We start from the raw sequence: 16,845 nt of genomic DNA, 5'->3' as shown, positions 1-16,845 counted from the left end.
AAGCATGTAAAAATGTGACTGTGGGTAAAACAATTACTAGATTTCAGAAGACAATCTATATTTTATTGCTATATCCTCATTCATTTCAGAAGAATAAGATGCTTTTAACTGTGCTTTATCACGCAAGTTCCAGAATCCATACTCACCATCAAAGCACACCCTCAAGTGGTTGCTCAGTAGTAGGGCACTTGTTTAGAATTCATGAGCCCTGAGTTTGATCATAGAACTGAAAAACAAAAAAACAAAAACAAACAAAACCCCCACAACACCACAAAGCAAAGGCACCAATTCAAGTTAATTCTGAAAGTAACCCAGAAACCCTGAATACGGGTCTATTATAGTTTGCAGCTACAGTATCACTCATGTTAAAAGTCCATCACCTCCACTATTAAGGAGTGGTAAAAATTGAAGAGATGGGGCCTCGTGGAAGAAAGTTAGGTCACATGAGTCACATTTTTGAAGGGGATACTGGCATCCCAGCCCCTTCCTATTTCTTTCAATTTCTGGTCCCACAAAGCAAACAACCCTCTTTTAACATACATTCCTACCATGATGTATTATGCTGTTATAAGCACAAAGTAACAGGTCAAAGTGACAATGAACTGAGAGAAATCTCTGAAACTATAAGCTAAAGTAAGCCTTTTAAGATTATTGTCTCAAGTATTTTATCATTGTAGCTGAAAGCTGATCAACAAAGTATCACAGGTGACTTTAATATAGTCATCTGATAACTGCCATTTTAAATATGCCAATATAGTGTATAGTGAATGCATATGTTAGTCTGAAGGAATTGAAATATCTAATTAGTATTGTTTTCCCGCTTGGGAATATATGTAATGTTTCTAAACCTTAAATGTCCCTTAGGTTCATCTTTATTTGTTGCTTTGCAATATTCTAATTAAATTGGTTATAACACAACTGTATGAGAAATTGAACTTCATGGTTCTTTGTGAGCCCAACTTACCTATTCCTTATCCAAAGAGTGATTTTTACCAGAGTCGGTAGGCAAATTCCACATTTCACTTATCTAAACTATTTAGATTGAATCTATTAATTAAGATTGAAAAAGTCACAGTTAAACAAAGTACCTTCTGGCCCATAAAGTCTAGCTAGAGAAGCAGAGTTTAGTGAGAAATAATTAATACAATTGTATCTACCAACTGATAAATAGTACATTAAACTTATCAGCCAGTGATTCTAAGACACAACATGAATTGTCTTTATTGTTACATGCTTTATTGAACTATTTGATCACTCAATGTCCCCTTTTTAATAGAAAGGATAAAAAAAGAGAAGAATATACTCTCCAATTTTTCCTAGCAAGAGTTGTTATATTCTGTAATTCATTTTTTTTTCAGAGTCCAAATTAATATGGAACACAAAGTCAAGCATTCATTAGTTATTACTTACCAAATTGTAACTAAAATTTTTCTTTCTCATTACTGTGTCAAATAAGATATAAATTAACAATTTTCTGAATTAAAACTCAATTTTGAAGAATTAACTTTTTAGAGTATACATACTGTTAATATTTCCTAGATAAACAATACCAATGATTTGGAATAAATTCCTTTATTAACAATTTTATCTTATTTAAGATAAGAAAAAATGCATAATTTATTTTCTGGCACATGTGTTCCCAAAATATGTTAAATTTTAACATTTTTCCTGGATCCCCAGAAAAGCTCTAAGTACTTCATAGGATAAAATGAAGACAACGTGAGAAAGTGATCTTATGGTGGTTGTTTTCTTACTCTATTTGTTTAATCAACATTTCTTGAGCACTTACTGGGTCACAAACTCTATTCCATAGTCTAAAGATACACAGGTGAATCAGGTTTGGAATTGTCATCACGAGGTTTCAGCTTATTGAAAAATTACAATAAAATGCTGAACAAAATGAAGTCAAGCAGATGACACAATCAGCACTTCTGAAGACTTTCTTGTTCCTGGTTTTACAGTGAGGCTTCATTATATTTCTAATTAGAATTTTAATTGAATTTTTTATTGAGAAAATTATAGATTCACATGCAGTTGCAAGAAATAATAAAAGAAGAAATTTTAACACTTTGCTTAGTTTTCCCTTAAGGTTAATGTTTTGCAAACTTGTAGTATAACATCACAACAGGCTATTGACATTAATATAAACCACAAACATTATCAATTTCCCTGTTTTTGCTTGTACTCATTTGTATGTGTTTGTGTTTGTGTGTGTGTGTGTGTGTGTGTGTAAACTAAAATCTATAAATGTCATCACCTAGTTAGGTCCATCTATCTACTACTACAGTGAATTTGCTAACAACTGTAGCTCTATAAATCCTTCCTATTGCTCTTTTAACTGCATATTATTCCCCACCCTACCTTCCAGTCTTTAACCCCTAGTCATTAAAAATGTGTTTTCCATGACCACAATTTAGTCATTTCAAGAATGTTATACAAATGGGATCTTACCATATATTATGTTTTGAGAGTGGCTTTGTCACTCAACATAATTTCCTTGAGATCCATTCAGGTGATTGTGTTCTTTCCTGTTTATTGCTAGTGCAAGGACTCCAGTCTCTTTTAAATGCTCACCCACTGAAAGATGTATGGAATGCTTCAAGATTTTGCTTGCTTATTATCAAGATTTTTAAAAAAATCCTCTATAAACATTCCTGTACAGGATTTGGTGTGGCATAACTTTTTATTTGTTCTGGGTAAATGCCCATGTAAAATTGCTAAGTCTATGATTAGTGTGTATGCTTAGATTTTCTAAAAATAAAATAAAATAAAAATTCAAATTGTTTTCTAGCATGTCTTCACCACTTAGCAGTCACATTAGTCACATCACATTTTGGACCTCATCACCAGCTACTATGATTAATATGCAGTGATATCTATCTCATTTTAATTTTAGCTTTCATTTTCTTGATTAAAAAATGTTAACTTTTTTTGCTATGCTTATTTGCCTGTCATTTTCTGTGAAATGTCTCGGCATGTTATCAACTGTTTGCTAGTTGTATTTTTTGTTTTGGTTATTTGAGTTTTGAGAGTATTTAAACATATATATCATATTCAATATGTATTCTAGATAATGTTTATGTCATTTCAAATATTTTCTACCAACCTTTCATTTCTCTTTAATCAGTTCATATGTATGAGCTTTTGCAAAACAAGATATTTTAATTTTTATGAAGTCCAATTTGTTTATTTTTCTTTTATTAATAAAGCCAAGTACGTTGTTAATAAAATAACAATTTGGCATCATTTAAATCTCTTTACTGACCCTTATATTCTGAAAAAAATATTTCCTATTTTCTTTGACATAAGTTTATAGAATTTAATGTATATGATCCATTTTGAGTTAATTTTCTTAATAATACATAAGGTCTAGATCAAGGTTTATTTTTTTTGCCTGTAATGTTCAATTACTCCAGCACCATTTGTTGAAAAGACCATTCTTTCTCTAATAATTTTTAAAGCTTTGCAAAAAAATCAGATGATCTAATTGAGTGTAATTCTGAATCTCCCATCACTACTTATTGTCTTTATTGCTTCAGTTACATAAGATGGTTAATATTAACTGGAGTGTTTCATTTTATTCTTCTTTGTCAAGACTTTTAAAGTTATTTTATGACCTGTGCCTTTTCATATAAATTTTAGAATTAACTTGCCTAATCTTACAAAAATTTTGTGGGGATGTTGTTAAGAATTACATTAAACATATAGATTATTTGGAAATGATTGACCTGTTTACTTTGTCCCAATCTATGAATAAACTGTATCTTTCTATTTGTTCTATAAATGTTGAATAAAGGTAACAGGAGTGGACATTCTTGCCTTATACCTGATCTTAGGGGAAAAGCATCCTATATTTCATATTAAATACAATATTGGCTATGCTATGTACATGAATAAAACAAAGTGAATTTCACCTTTCTGTGCTTATAAAGCACTCATTTAAAAAAAAAACCGTAAATAGAAAAAATACTAGAAGAGAAGAAAAAGGGAACAGAAGGGAAGAGGAAGGGGAAGGTAAAGGAAAGTACTGGGGACTGAAGTGATGCAAATTATATTCCATGTTTGTATGATTATGTCAAAATGAATCCTGATATTATATGTTACTATAATTCACTAATAAAATATTAAAAATATGCTATATGCATTTATAAATGTTCTTCATCAAATTGAAATAGTTTCCTTTTATTGTCAATTTGTCAGGGATTTTTATTATAAGTAGGTGTTTTTCTGTGGCAACTGAGAAAATAATTTTATTCTGTATCTTAAAGACATGATAGATTATATTAATTTATTTTTTATTGTTGAACAAGTGTTGCATGCCTCAAACATGCTTTATTTTTCTTTTTATACATTGCTGTATTATGCTTACTAATATTTGGGGGGAAATTTTGTATTTTCAATTTCTGAAAAATATTGCTCTGTATTTATCATACTGTCTTTTTCTGGTTTTAGTATTATGGTATTATTGATCTTATGTAATGAATTGGGAAGTCCTTCATCTTTTAACTTCTGAAAGAAATTGGGTGAAATTATTGTAAATTCACTTGTGAATATTTGGTAGATTTCACCATTGAAATCACCCGAATGCAAGATTCATTTAGCTTTTTATGAATTAGACATTGACTTTTGTTAATGCTTATAAGACAATTCCTTCCTTCCTTCCTTCCTCCCTCCCTCCCTCCCTCCCTCCCTCCCTCCCTCCCTTCCTTCCTTCCTTCCTTCCTTCCTTCCTTCCTTCCTCTCTTTCTTTCTTCCTACCTGGGTTACTGGGGATTGAACCCAAAGGTACTTTACTACCCACCTACATCCCCTGTTCTTTTCACTTTTAGTTTGAGACAGGGTCTTGCTAAAATGCTGAAGCCAACCTCAAACTTGAGATCCTCCTGCTTTAGCCTCTTATTCACTGGAAGTATAGGTCTGTGCCACTGCACCTGACTTGCCTTTTAATTTAATTGAGTTTTGGTGACTCATGCATTTTGAAGAATTGGTTTTGTTTTAGTCAGCTTTTTTGCTACTGTGACTAAAATATCTGAACAGAACAGTTTTAGGAGGAAAATTTTATTTGAAGGCTCAGGGATTCAGAAGTCTTAGTCAATAGAAGGCTGGTTCCATTCCCAGGGGATCAAGGTGAAGCTGAACATTTGGTGGAAAGTGTGGCAGAGTGAACCAACTCACATGGTGATCAGGAAGAAGAGAGAGGAAGAGAGAGAGAGAGAGAGAGAGAGAGAGAGAGAGAGAGAGAGAGAGAGAGAGACTGACTCCACTCTCCAGATACAAAATATATACCCTATAGCCACAACCCCAATGAACCACTTCCTCCAGCCACAACCCACCTGCCTTCAGTTACCACTCAATTAATCCTAATCAGGGATTAATTCACTGATAAGTTTAAGACTATAACCCAATCATCTCTCCTCCAAACCTTCTTGCATTGTCTCACACATGAGCTTTTTGGAACGCCTCACATCCAAATAAAAGCAGATTTACTGTTTTTCTGAACTTCTGGTATTCCCTTATTATCTTTGTAATGGATATAGCTTTTGTAGTAATATTTCTCATTTAATTTCTGATACTTATAATTTGTGTCTTTTTATTTTTGTGAGTCTTGACAGAGGCCTGCAAATTTTACTGATTTTTAATCTATCTATTTTCTTCTCAATTATATTGATTTCAGGTCTTATATTTGTTATTTCTGTTTTTGTTGTTGCTTTCTTGTTTTTATATTGGACTTCTTTTTCTAGATTTTTGTTGTGGTTTTCTTTCATTTTGTTTTTTGAGAGAATAAAAATATTGATTTTGAAACTATAGTTGCTTCTAGTGTAAATGCTTAGTGCTATAGATCTACTTCTCAGGACTACTTGAATTTTGTTCCACACTTTGCATTCATTTTCATTTTTGTTCAGTTCTATTTATTATTTCCTTTGACATATCATTTTTCTCCACATACTATTGAGAAGTATATTGTTTAATTTTTACATTTAATGACCTCTGGTATTTATATCACTGATGTCCTGTTTGAGTTCATAACTGACAAGAAAACCTGCTCTATGTAATATGCATTATTTTAAATTTATTGAAATTAATTTATAGTCTAGGATGTGACTCATCTTAGTGAATTGTCTAAAGCTACTTGATGTGTACTCTGTTGTTGATGATTAGAAGTGGTGATTTATATATCTTGACTAGATATTATTTGTTGATTGTATTGTTGATATCTTTTTAATATTTATGGCTTTTTCTGTTAGTAGTTCTATAAATTACTGGAAGGAAGATGTTGAATCTCTGGCTATAATTATGGTTGTGTATGCTTCTCCTTTCATCTGTCAGTTGTAGTATCATTTCCCTTGAGGCTGTGTAGTTTGGTGTGTATATAGTTAAGATAATTGTCTTACAGGGGAAATGTTCCCTTTATCATTGTGTAGTAATGTCCCACTTTCTCTCCTTTGCTCTAAAGTCTATGTTATATAGTAGGAATATAAATATTTCTGCTTTCTTTTGATTAATGTTTGGATAGTTTATCACTTTCCATTATTTATTTTGTCAACCAATGAGTATTATAAAATTTGAAGTGAGTTTATTTAAAACAGCATATGATGAGGACATATTTCTATCCACTCTGTCTTTTGTCGGGTCCATTTATACTATTTATTTTTAACGTAATTATTGATACAAAAATATATATGTATGATATTTTATTATTTATTTTATACATGTTTTCTAAGTATTCATGTTCTGTTTCTGTTTTCTTATCTTTCTGTATTTATCTGAATATTTTAAGAATTCCATTAATCTTGAATGCCTTTGAGTATCTCTCTTTGTATAGGTCGTATAGTGATCTCTCTGACTATATGTATGAGACTTAAAACTACTTACTTGTATTAATATTTTTCCACTCTGAATGATGTGTGGAATTCTAAGTTCCATCAATTCCTCTGAGTTTTCCCAATTTTAAGTGTAATTATTGAATATCATATATTATTATAAAAATTTAAAATTATCAAATATGATGTATAAAGTTTATATGATAAAGAAGTCTACTTTATATGTCCATATTACTTTTCTTCCAGATATTTTACTTCATAATATTTTACTATTTTTCATTATTTTATTTTCTCTTTGAACAACATTTTTTACCCAGTCTCTAAAAAGGAGACCTGATTGTGATAAATTCTTTACATTTTAGTCTCAATTCTTCAACTGTGAAAGACCCTTTATTTCTGAATGATAGTTTTGCGACTGACAATTCTTTTCTTTCAACACATATAAAATGATCTGCCACCTTCTTCTGGCTTTCAAGAATGCCAGTGAGAAATTCTGTGTTATTCTAAAACGAGAGAATTATTTCTCTCTGTTTTTATGCTGTACTTTGTCTTTCTTTTTAAAAGTTGAAATATGATTGTTTTAGTGTATATTTCCTTAAATTTATCTTATGTTGGATGTTTTGTGCTTTCACCAAATGGTAAGTCATCAGTTCTTCCATAATGAAGCAATTTAGGTCCACTCTCTTAGTCTTCTCTTTTTGGGACTCTGAGGACACATCTGTTAAATTTTTTATTCTTGTACTACTGCTCCATGAGATTCTGTTCATTTGTGGATTTTTTTTACCACTATCTACTTCCTATTTTTCAGATTATATTTATTGCATTTTTCTCTTCTGAAGTTCCAATTGTATACATCATTAGCTTCACTTTACTATTGAGATAATCCAGTGAGCTTTTATTTCTGCAATTTTTCCAGTTCTATAATTTTTATTTGTTTTTAAACTTTTTGCGTTATTTCTTTGCTGAGTGTTTCCTCTGTTTGGTTACTTTGGCAGTATGTCTAATATTCTGCTTATCAGTGTCAGGTTTGCTGGAAATTGCTGGAGGAACTATTGCATAGCCCACGGGAGAAATTAGTTTAATGATTTGTCCTCCATTGCTAGGTTTGAGAAAAGTAATGGTAAATGGTAATGAAAGTGCTCAAAATGCATGTTCTTCTCCTCTAGGATGAAAGAAAATATGACTCCCTATAATTGTGCAATTTCTTGAGTCCTGGGGTCCCCGACCAGTTTCCCTCCTCTTACCATCTTTCAGAGTTCTTTTTCAGTTGTCATTTTCATACATCCAATGTTTATATTTGTGTTTATGGTGAAGGAGTGCATAAATGGATATACTGGGTCTTGTCTGGACTAGAATTCTTTCCTAATTCTTTTGATATTGCCTAAATTTCATCATAAATCTATAAGCCTGGATTGTTTCAAATCCAAAAGGAATTGTTGTTTTAAAATATCTATGCTACAATATTGTGGCAAATACATATATATACTCTGCACTAAAAAATGACAAAATCATGGAATTTGCAGGGAAATGGATGGCACTAGAGCAGATTATGCTAAGTAAAGCTAGCCAATCCCTTAAAAATAAATGTCAAATATCTTCATTGATATAAGGAGAGCAACTAAGAACAGAATAGAGAGGAAGAGCATGAGAAGAAGATCACCACTAAACAGGGACGAGAGCGGGGAAGGAAAGAGAGAGAGAAGGGAAATTGCATGGTAAAGGAAGGAGACCCTCATTGTTATACAAAATTACATATAAGAGGAAGTGAGGGGAAAGGGGAAAAAAACAAGAGAGAGAAATGAATTACAGTAGATGGGGTAGGGAGAGAAGAAGGGAAGGGAGGGGAAGGAATGGGAGGGAAGGGGAGGGGGGGATAGTAGAGGATAGGAAAGGCAGCAGAATACAACATACACTAGTATGGCAGTAGGTAAAAAAGTGGATGTGTAACTGATGTGAATCTGCAATATGTATATAGGGTAAAAATGGGAGTTCATAATCCGCTTGAATCAAATGTATGAAATATGATATGTCAAGAACTTTGTAATGCTTTGAACAACTAATACAAAAAAATTTTAAAAAAAATTTGCTAATTAGCTAGATGACCCAGAACATTAAATCCTAACTTTTCAATTCTATGATTATTTCAATGAAATTTACACAGGTGCATTAAAATAGGTTTGAAATCATAATGTACAATTTATATATTTGTTACAGTTGAGATATAATGTGTCTACCAGAAGTTCATATGTTCAGAGATGAAATGATTAGATTATGAGCATTTTAACATAATCAGTGGATCCAACAGCATATATGGATTAACTAGATGGAAATGGTAGGTTTTGGCTGGAGGGAGTAGCTTACCAGGGCTGCACCTTTGGGTTTATATTTTTATTCTTGGAAAGTGGGACTCTCTCTGCTTCCTGTTTGCCATGAGCTATGCAGCTTTTCTTTGCCACACACTTCCACTGTGGTATGCTGCCTCACCTTAGACCCAGAGCTATAGAGTCAGCTGACCAGGGCCAAAAACCTCTAAAAATAGATAGAAAATAAACTCCTCCTTCTCTATGTTGTTCTTGTCACATCTTTTGGTCACAATCATGCAAAGCTGACTAAACAATATTTTTTATTATATATTATAAATATATATAATATATATTGGAAAGGATAAGAAATACAGTAAATATATATTGAAATACATATAGTTAATATATATATTGTGTGTATACATATATATATGGAGAGAGAGAGAGAACAATGTGATAATCATTTACCATTATTTTTCTCAAAAGAAAAGAACTCAAAAAACAAAATATTGATTTTAAAATTTACCACGTTGTATATTTCTTGCTCAAGTGTTTATAGGTCTCTAACATCTGGAAAAGTGAGACTTAATAGGTTAAGTTTCACTTTCTTTGTCACCTATTCATGTTCTGCATACACAATGATGAAGAGGAACTAGGATTCTAAAGTGAACTACATGCTACACTATTAAATACGATTTGATTTTCACAGAGGGCATATTTACCACCCCTCTTTTTGTTCTCAGAGAATATTTCCTAGACTTCTGGAAGCACACATTAAATTGCAACAAAAGTTTTACATCATTTTACTTGTTTGTTATTTCCAATAAACTTGGAGTTCCTTACAAGTTAAGCTGTATAGGAAGCACAATTGTGTCCACATCACTATAACTTTGTGCAGTGCCTCATACAAAAACTTGTCAATGAATGTTTGTTAGATAAACAAATATGGAACAAAATCTAAGATATATCTAAAATTTCATGTGAGACAAAAGGGAAAATACAATTAGCTGTTTATTTTAACATTGAAAAAAAATGTTTATTATTTGCCTTTTCATTTTTTCAGACTTCTACTTTCACACACAAAAAAATGTTGTTGTTGTTGTTGTTTATGATGAATTGATGAGGAATGTGTTTCTGGTCCAGAAAAGACCTGGTAATAGGTTCTTGGAGAATTCAAGAGGTGGGAAGGGGGGGAGATACAGTAAAATAATCAGTTCAATACATTGTTGCAAATTATACTCAGAACAACTACTTTTTCAAGATTTTCTTCCAAAAAAGATTTTACTATACAAATAATTGTCGATGTAATTGGATTTTAGAATGTAAATTAATGTGGATGGCCATGGATTTAGAGTTTCCTGGAAGATAGACTAGGAATTGCTACTTTAGAGTCACTAAAAATCACGAAGGAGTTAAAACTGAATCGCTAAAAATTAGCATGTAATAGATAAGGAATAAACAGTGGATGGCATAAGATAGAGTAAAAGAAAAATTGCATTTTTTTTCTTCATATCATTCCCACATTATTCATTACTTCATTCAACTAGCCTTGGTGGTGGTCACTTTCTTATATATTTAGGTAAATAGAGTGGCGATATGCATTAAGATAGCTGTGGGATCTCCTAGACTGCTCCATATTTGGCATATACCGTTTTTAAAATTCTTTATTGTCAAACTATAAAAGTTTGGTTTTATTAAGAAAGGGAATGCATTTATTTTTCTAGTAGTAATTCTAAATATGAAATATTTTTTGGTAGTTGTCAGGAGCAGAATAGAATTAGAAAACTGAGCATGAATAAACCTTGTATTATTCTCAGCTCACCAAAAATAACTGCATCTGCCGAAAATATTAATAAATTCTTTAGATTAATCTTTAAGTTTCTTTAAATTTCAAGCCAAGGAAAAATACAACTTTCACTTTTAAGTGGCATTCTACTAGTTAAACAGTTAAATTTGTAGTTGAGTACTTTTAGCAGTATCTTATGATTGTTATTTATTACAGCTGCAAGATCTGTCAAAAGCTTTTAGGGCATGAAATATGATATAAATTCGACAATATGTAATTTATATAGAAAACACTTCTGGAGAAAACAAGGAGAAGGGTGTTTATAGAGGTGATCTTATATGACAGCAATATATCTTAAAACATTTGAGATGCATAGCAATTTCCCTTCCATTTCAAATACTCCATTTTTACTCTAAAGCTTATTTTAAAAAATCATCAAGTTTTTCAGTGCTTGAAAAACCAAGAAGTACTAATGTGAAGCTGAACTACTTCAGAAAATGTTATTTATTATGTAAACAAATTTGTTATCAGCAAATGAAAATTAATAATGTCCAAATGAAATTCCATTTCCCTGTTGTGAGATGAAAGCTGCAAGTGAATTCTAGAGGAATATGAACTATTCAAAATAAGAAGGGATAAATTAATCAAGGTATAATTAACTGAAATTTGCATCAATTAAATGACTTAGAAGGTACTTTATAGAAAAAAAAACCCTGTTACATAACTAATGAATTAATATGATTCCCTCGAAATATGAGGAGAGTGTTTTATCTTTAAAAAACAGATAGTTTTAAAACTAGCTTGAATTTATTTGGCATTTAATAGTTTAAATTTACTAAGTTACTAGTTCTTTTCGTAGTTTTACTCTATTATCTTTTTCAAGAATCCTGTAGATGTTCTGAAAACTGCAGACCAGGATAGCACCCTAGGGAACTCTTGTACAATTGCCCCTTTTTTCCAGACTGTGGTTCAGTGTGATGACAATTGGTAATAGTAATGGATGTTATAAAATATATCTCTGATGATCTTTGATGCTTTTAATTTCTCCTATTGCTGAATTTGCTTTCCCTTATACTACCCAGTATTCTTTTAATTAAAAATTATTGGAATAATTTTTCTAGGAATAAAAGATTTGTTATTCTGCTGAGTAGCATATAAGTAGATGTGTATGTGTTTATATCCATGTGTGTGTGTGTGTGTTCTACCAATATTTCAATATATGTATATATACACAGCACTCATGTGTGTGTTCTACCAATATTGCAATTATAAAATTATAAGCTGGCTTAAATTGTAACTTTGAAGCAAACAACAAGATAGGGACTCCCTAAAAAGAACAATTGAATAAAATTCAGGTAAAATATAAAGGAGTTACATCTACCAATAAACATAAGGGAAATGAAAAACAATGAGGGTGCGAAGTCCTCTAGCCTTATTATACACTATTAGACAATTTTGTCTTTGAATAATAATGCCAGATATGTATAGGCTCACTCTTTGGACAAAAGGGTTGGGGCAGAAATACCAATTAATGAAAAGAGGCTGAAGAGACTTTTGGAATACCACTGCCCTGGATTGATAGTTGATGAAGTATCATGCAGCTTTATAATAAAGAACTGAACTTGGCTACCTGCTGGCTCAAAAGCTATATTGCAATATCACAGTATCACTATGACCTAAGTCCCCAAATGTCTTTATAAATGTGATTCTGGTTCTACAATTGAAGCCCTGATTGCCGGGCAGAAAGAACTGTAAAACCATAAACAGGATAATACTGAAAAATCAGTAAGTTGAAGATACAGATTTTTCACGGAATTAGCCACAGTATTCTAGCTATATATAAAAAAAATAAGAGTAACACTATAAATGATAACAATTGTGTTATATAAAAAATACAATGCCCCATTCTATTAACTTGGACATAAAGCTATTCACAAAACAATTTGAGTTTGCATTAGTAATATTGCTTTTTTACAGAAACACTTTGGTTTATTTCATGATTATTTTTTAATGTTTTTGTAGTTGTTGATAGACACTTACATTATTTATTGATTTTTTATGTGGTGCTGAGGATTGAACCTAGTGCCTCACACATGCTAGGCAAGTGCTCTACCACTGAGCCTCAACCCCAGCCCTCATTATCTAGTTTTTATTGCATAAACAGTTATCATCCCAGAAAGGAATTTTGAGGTTAAGTGTTTCTGAGGTAAAACAACTTCTGGTAATATCAGGATCTAAAATGTGACTGTGGCAATGTGAGTTGTCACCAAATGAAAGCAAATGCTGCTAACATTAAGAAGGTTAATGAATCCTCTATGATGATAACTGGGACTCTGCTTATTCTAACACCAGGAACATGAATGAAGGAAAGAAGAAATGACTCAGCTTGATTTACTAGTAAGTCAGAACAAAAGAGTGCTGAGGAAGAGAGAATCCTAGTATTCCTCGATTTTTAAATCAAATACATTTTTATTAGAAATATTTAATAATTTCTTTATTTATTGTTGAACATTTTTTTTCTGTTTCTATTTCCCATGTTCCTATCACTAATTAAAATTTAAACTATGATTTTTATCAATGCATTTGCACAAATACATACATTTATAACTGTTTCAATGTCACAAAGATTTTGAGAAGTATTACTGTTGCATAAGAAAATCATGAATTTTCTTCTCAGGCTTATGAAATTTCTATTCCTAATCCCAAATACTCATAATAAGTAGCTTTAATTGCAGCTGTTCTATATCATTTTTAGGTAAGAAAAAGTTATGTAAAAATTGTCAAGGTCATGAGGAAAAAGGTCCATAAACCTATTTAGATAGCTATTATTCTGCTCCATTTTTCAAATTTTAAATGATACCATTTGACTTTCAAGGAAATGTCCAAACACTTTACCACAAATTTTAAGGTTCTGTGTGATGTTAAACAAAACTTTTTGACCTCATTTTTGTAATCTTCTTTTTTCCTCTACTAATCTTTCTGTTCCTGATGAGTTTGCCTATTTTTGCTGGCACACAGTGGCACAGAGCTGTGGGGATTTTCTATAGCCTTCATCATAGTTTTCAACAGGCACTGAGATAACTTTTAGATAATAGCCAATGGGTGTGGCAAAAGATAGTTTATTTTTAAACATTTTTCAATATTGAATGCAATCTTCTTCATGTTGTATTTTAAAATTACACATAGAAATTTTAAATTAGCTTATTTTCTTTTTTTTTAAATAGACATTTCACTTCCTTTTATTTATAAACCTGAAAGGCAATAGATGGAAAATTGAAATCTCAAGGTCAGAAATGTAACTCTAATTTGTAAAAGACTACCTTCATGTTATTAATAGTTCTATACATTTACACATCTTGTAACAAATATGAATGACAATTGCAATCAGTCCTCAAAAGGATTATAAGAAAGATAACTATTGAAACTGCCATAATTTGATGGTATTAGAAGACAGATTTAGTGTGGCTGATGATTGGCAGAGTAACTGGCAGCTCCAAGCAGGCATTCCATCATGTCAGAGCCCCATCAAGAAGCAGGCAACAAAATCAACAAGCACCTTTACATGTACAGTACTTTATCATTCAAACATCTCTCAAAGTGCATTGTAAGATGGCACAATGACTGAAAGAAACAGCTAGCAACACCAAGCAGGTTACTGAAAGCTAAATCCAGGGAAAAAGCAGATTTGACCAAAGAGAACAGAAAATCTCTGGGCATGCTAATTTAAAGAAAAATATGTTAAATGTCAACACATGAGGTCCCTGTGACACACTTATTTCACAATCATTTTGGTGCAACTATGCAAATAATACCAGGAGTTACTTAGGTTTCTCAGAGATAGTTCTGAGAAAAAATACTACAAATATCTTTCAGTTTTTTAAAGGTCACAGATAAGGTATAAAGTGAATCACCTCAAAACGTTTACGACTTTTCAAAATTTGTTCCAGATCAAGTTAAAGTGTATAAAGATAGGAGAAAAAAACACTGTCTGTGCCTTTATTATTAAGATAATAAAATATTTTAATGAATATTATGCATTTAATTAGTATTACTTTAAAAGCATTATCTATCTTTATATTAAAATAACAAAATGTTTACTATTAGCTATTTAATGTTATTTATTAAAATAAGAATCCTTCCTATATAGTATTTGTAATTGTACATTTTGTTGGTGACAAAGAGATATTTACATTTTCACAGTTTGGTATACATGCTTTGGTGCATGCTTTCTCAATTTAGGCACTATTAATGTTTTAAGACAGTTCTCCAGGTCTCCAGGATACTCTAGGATGTTTATCAGCTTCTTTGATTTTCTCCCACTGGATAAATTTATAACCATTGAGACATGACAGTAAGGAATATCTCTGGATGTTTCCAAGTATATTGCTTCTTAGGTTGTATGTTTTTCTTTTGGGGATTTGGGGGAGTCAAATTATAATCTGTTGAGAACCACTAGTTTAGTGTCAGAGAAAATTAGTTTTATTGAGCTACTTCTGACATCTCAAAAATGAGAGGTGCCATTGACTTTACCAATATGGTCGCTTCTATCAGCCCATTTAACTTATCACACAATATCGTGATAGCTAACTTCCTAGCATGCTACCTTAAAGACTGTGAATTCACATTTATGTTTTCATTTAAATATTTATCCTTGAGTCAACAAAAATAGCACAAATCTTAGCCCATAGTACTTAAGAAACAAATATACATATATTGAATAAACGACCTTCTTTGATACAAAATTATGAGTTCAAGTACAAAAACAAAGTATTTACAAATTCATTTGTAAATGTAGGATATGTTTGTTTTATAGATAAATAGTTTAAAGCTTCAATAAGCCACACAGGACTGAAAGGTAATACATGGTTTTATAAAAGCCAAATCTAATGGCTAAATTTATCATTTTTTGATTCCTAAGCATAAGCATCATATTATCCTCCCAAGGCAAGAAAGTATTAACTCAGGCCTCCAAAATTAAATAATTTCAATAAAAATAGATTGGTCATACACAAGATATTAAAGAATGTGGGAGTATACCCTTACAGGCATATTAACCGGTTTTATAGTGAAACTCACAGCATCACTGTGGGGACATTCAAATCATTTTATCAAGATTATAAAACACAGACCAGAGGGAAGTATTATCCGTTTAATGTATGCTGGCAAGTAAAAAAATTATAAAATATATGTCTTCCATGAGGTCTTAATTTCTTTCGTTTACCTGGGGAATAAGAAAAAAATGAAAAAGCATATATTTTCCTCTTATAAAAATGCAATACTCAGTGATACAATAAAATATCTTATTTTGAAATTCTATTTCCAGTTTGAAATTAGTGCCTATGAACAACTTAGTTTCCTATAGATCTATTTTCCTAGGTTGAATGAAATCCTCATGAAAAAGAATCGTTTCTATCTTTTGGAGAATAACTTTAAAAGATTTCTAGATCATAATGGATACTCTTACAGATAAGCCTTCTCATCCTGGCTTAATGTTAGGTAGATAACTTCATCTACTTAATTTTTTTCTTTCCTTTTCAGTTCTTCTGTGGATGTGTGGCCAGTCATTGTTTTAAAACAATGTATGTTGTCCTGTAATAATTGTGGGAAATCTTGTAGTATTTTCCTTTTCCTTACTTTTATAGTTTTAGAAGGAATCAAATAACTGTCTTAGGATGGCTAAAATAATGACACATATTTTTAAAACACTTTTATTTAGTATTAAGAAATTCACTGATTTACTTCTTTTAATTTTTATCCAGTTAAAGTAAATTTCAAAAGTTCTTTTTTATATTTTTATTTTTATATCTTTTTATATCAAATTATACTTTAGGTAGCTCCTTTCCCATTTGTTATTTTAAAAATCATCTTGTGCAGATTTGTTCTCAAGAAACAATTTTTTAAACACTTATTGTGGTGTTATGTTGTTTTATAGAGA

Source organism: Marmota flaviventris, chromosome 15, assembly GCF_047511675.1.
Source record: "Marmota flaviventris isolate mMarFla1 chromosome 15, mMarFla1.hap1, whole genome shotgun sequence".
Classification (NCBI taxonomy): Eukaryota; Metazoa; Chordata; class Mammalia; order Rodentia; family Sciuridae; genus Marmota; species Marmota flaviventris.
Note: the sequence above shows the minus strand (reverse complement) of the source record.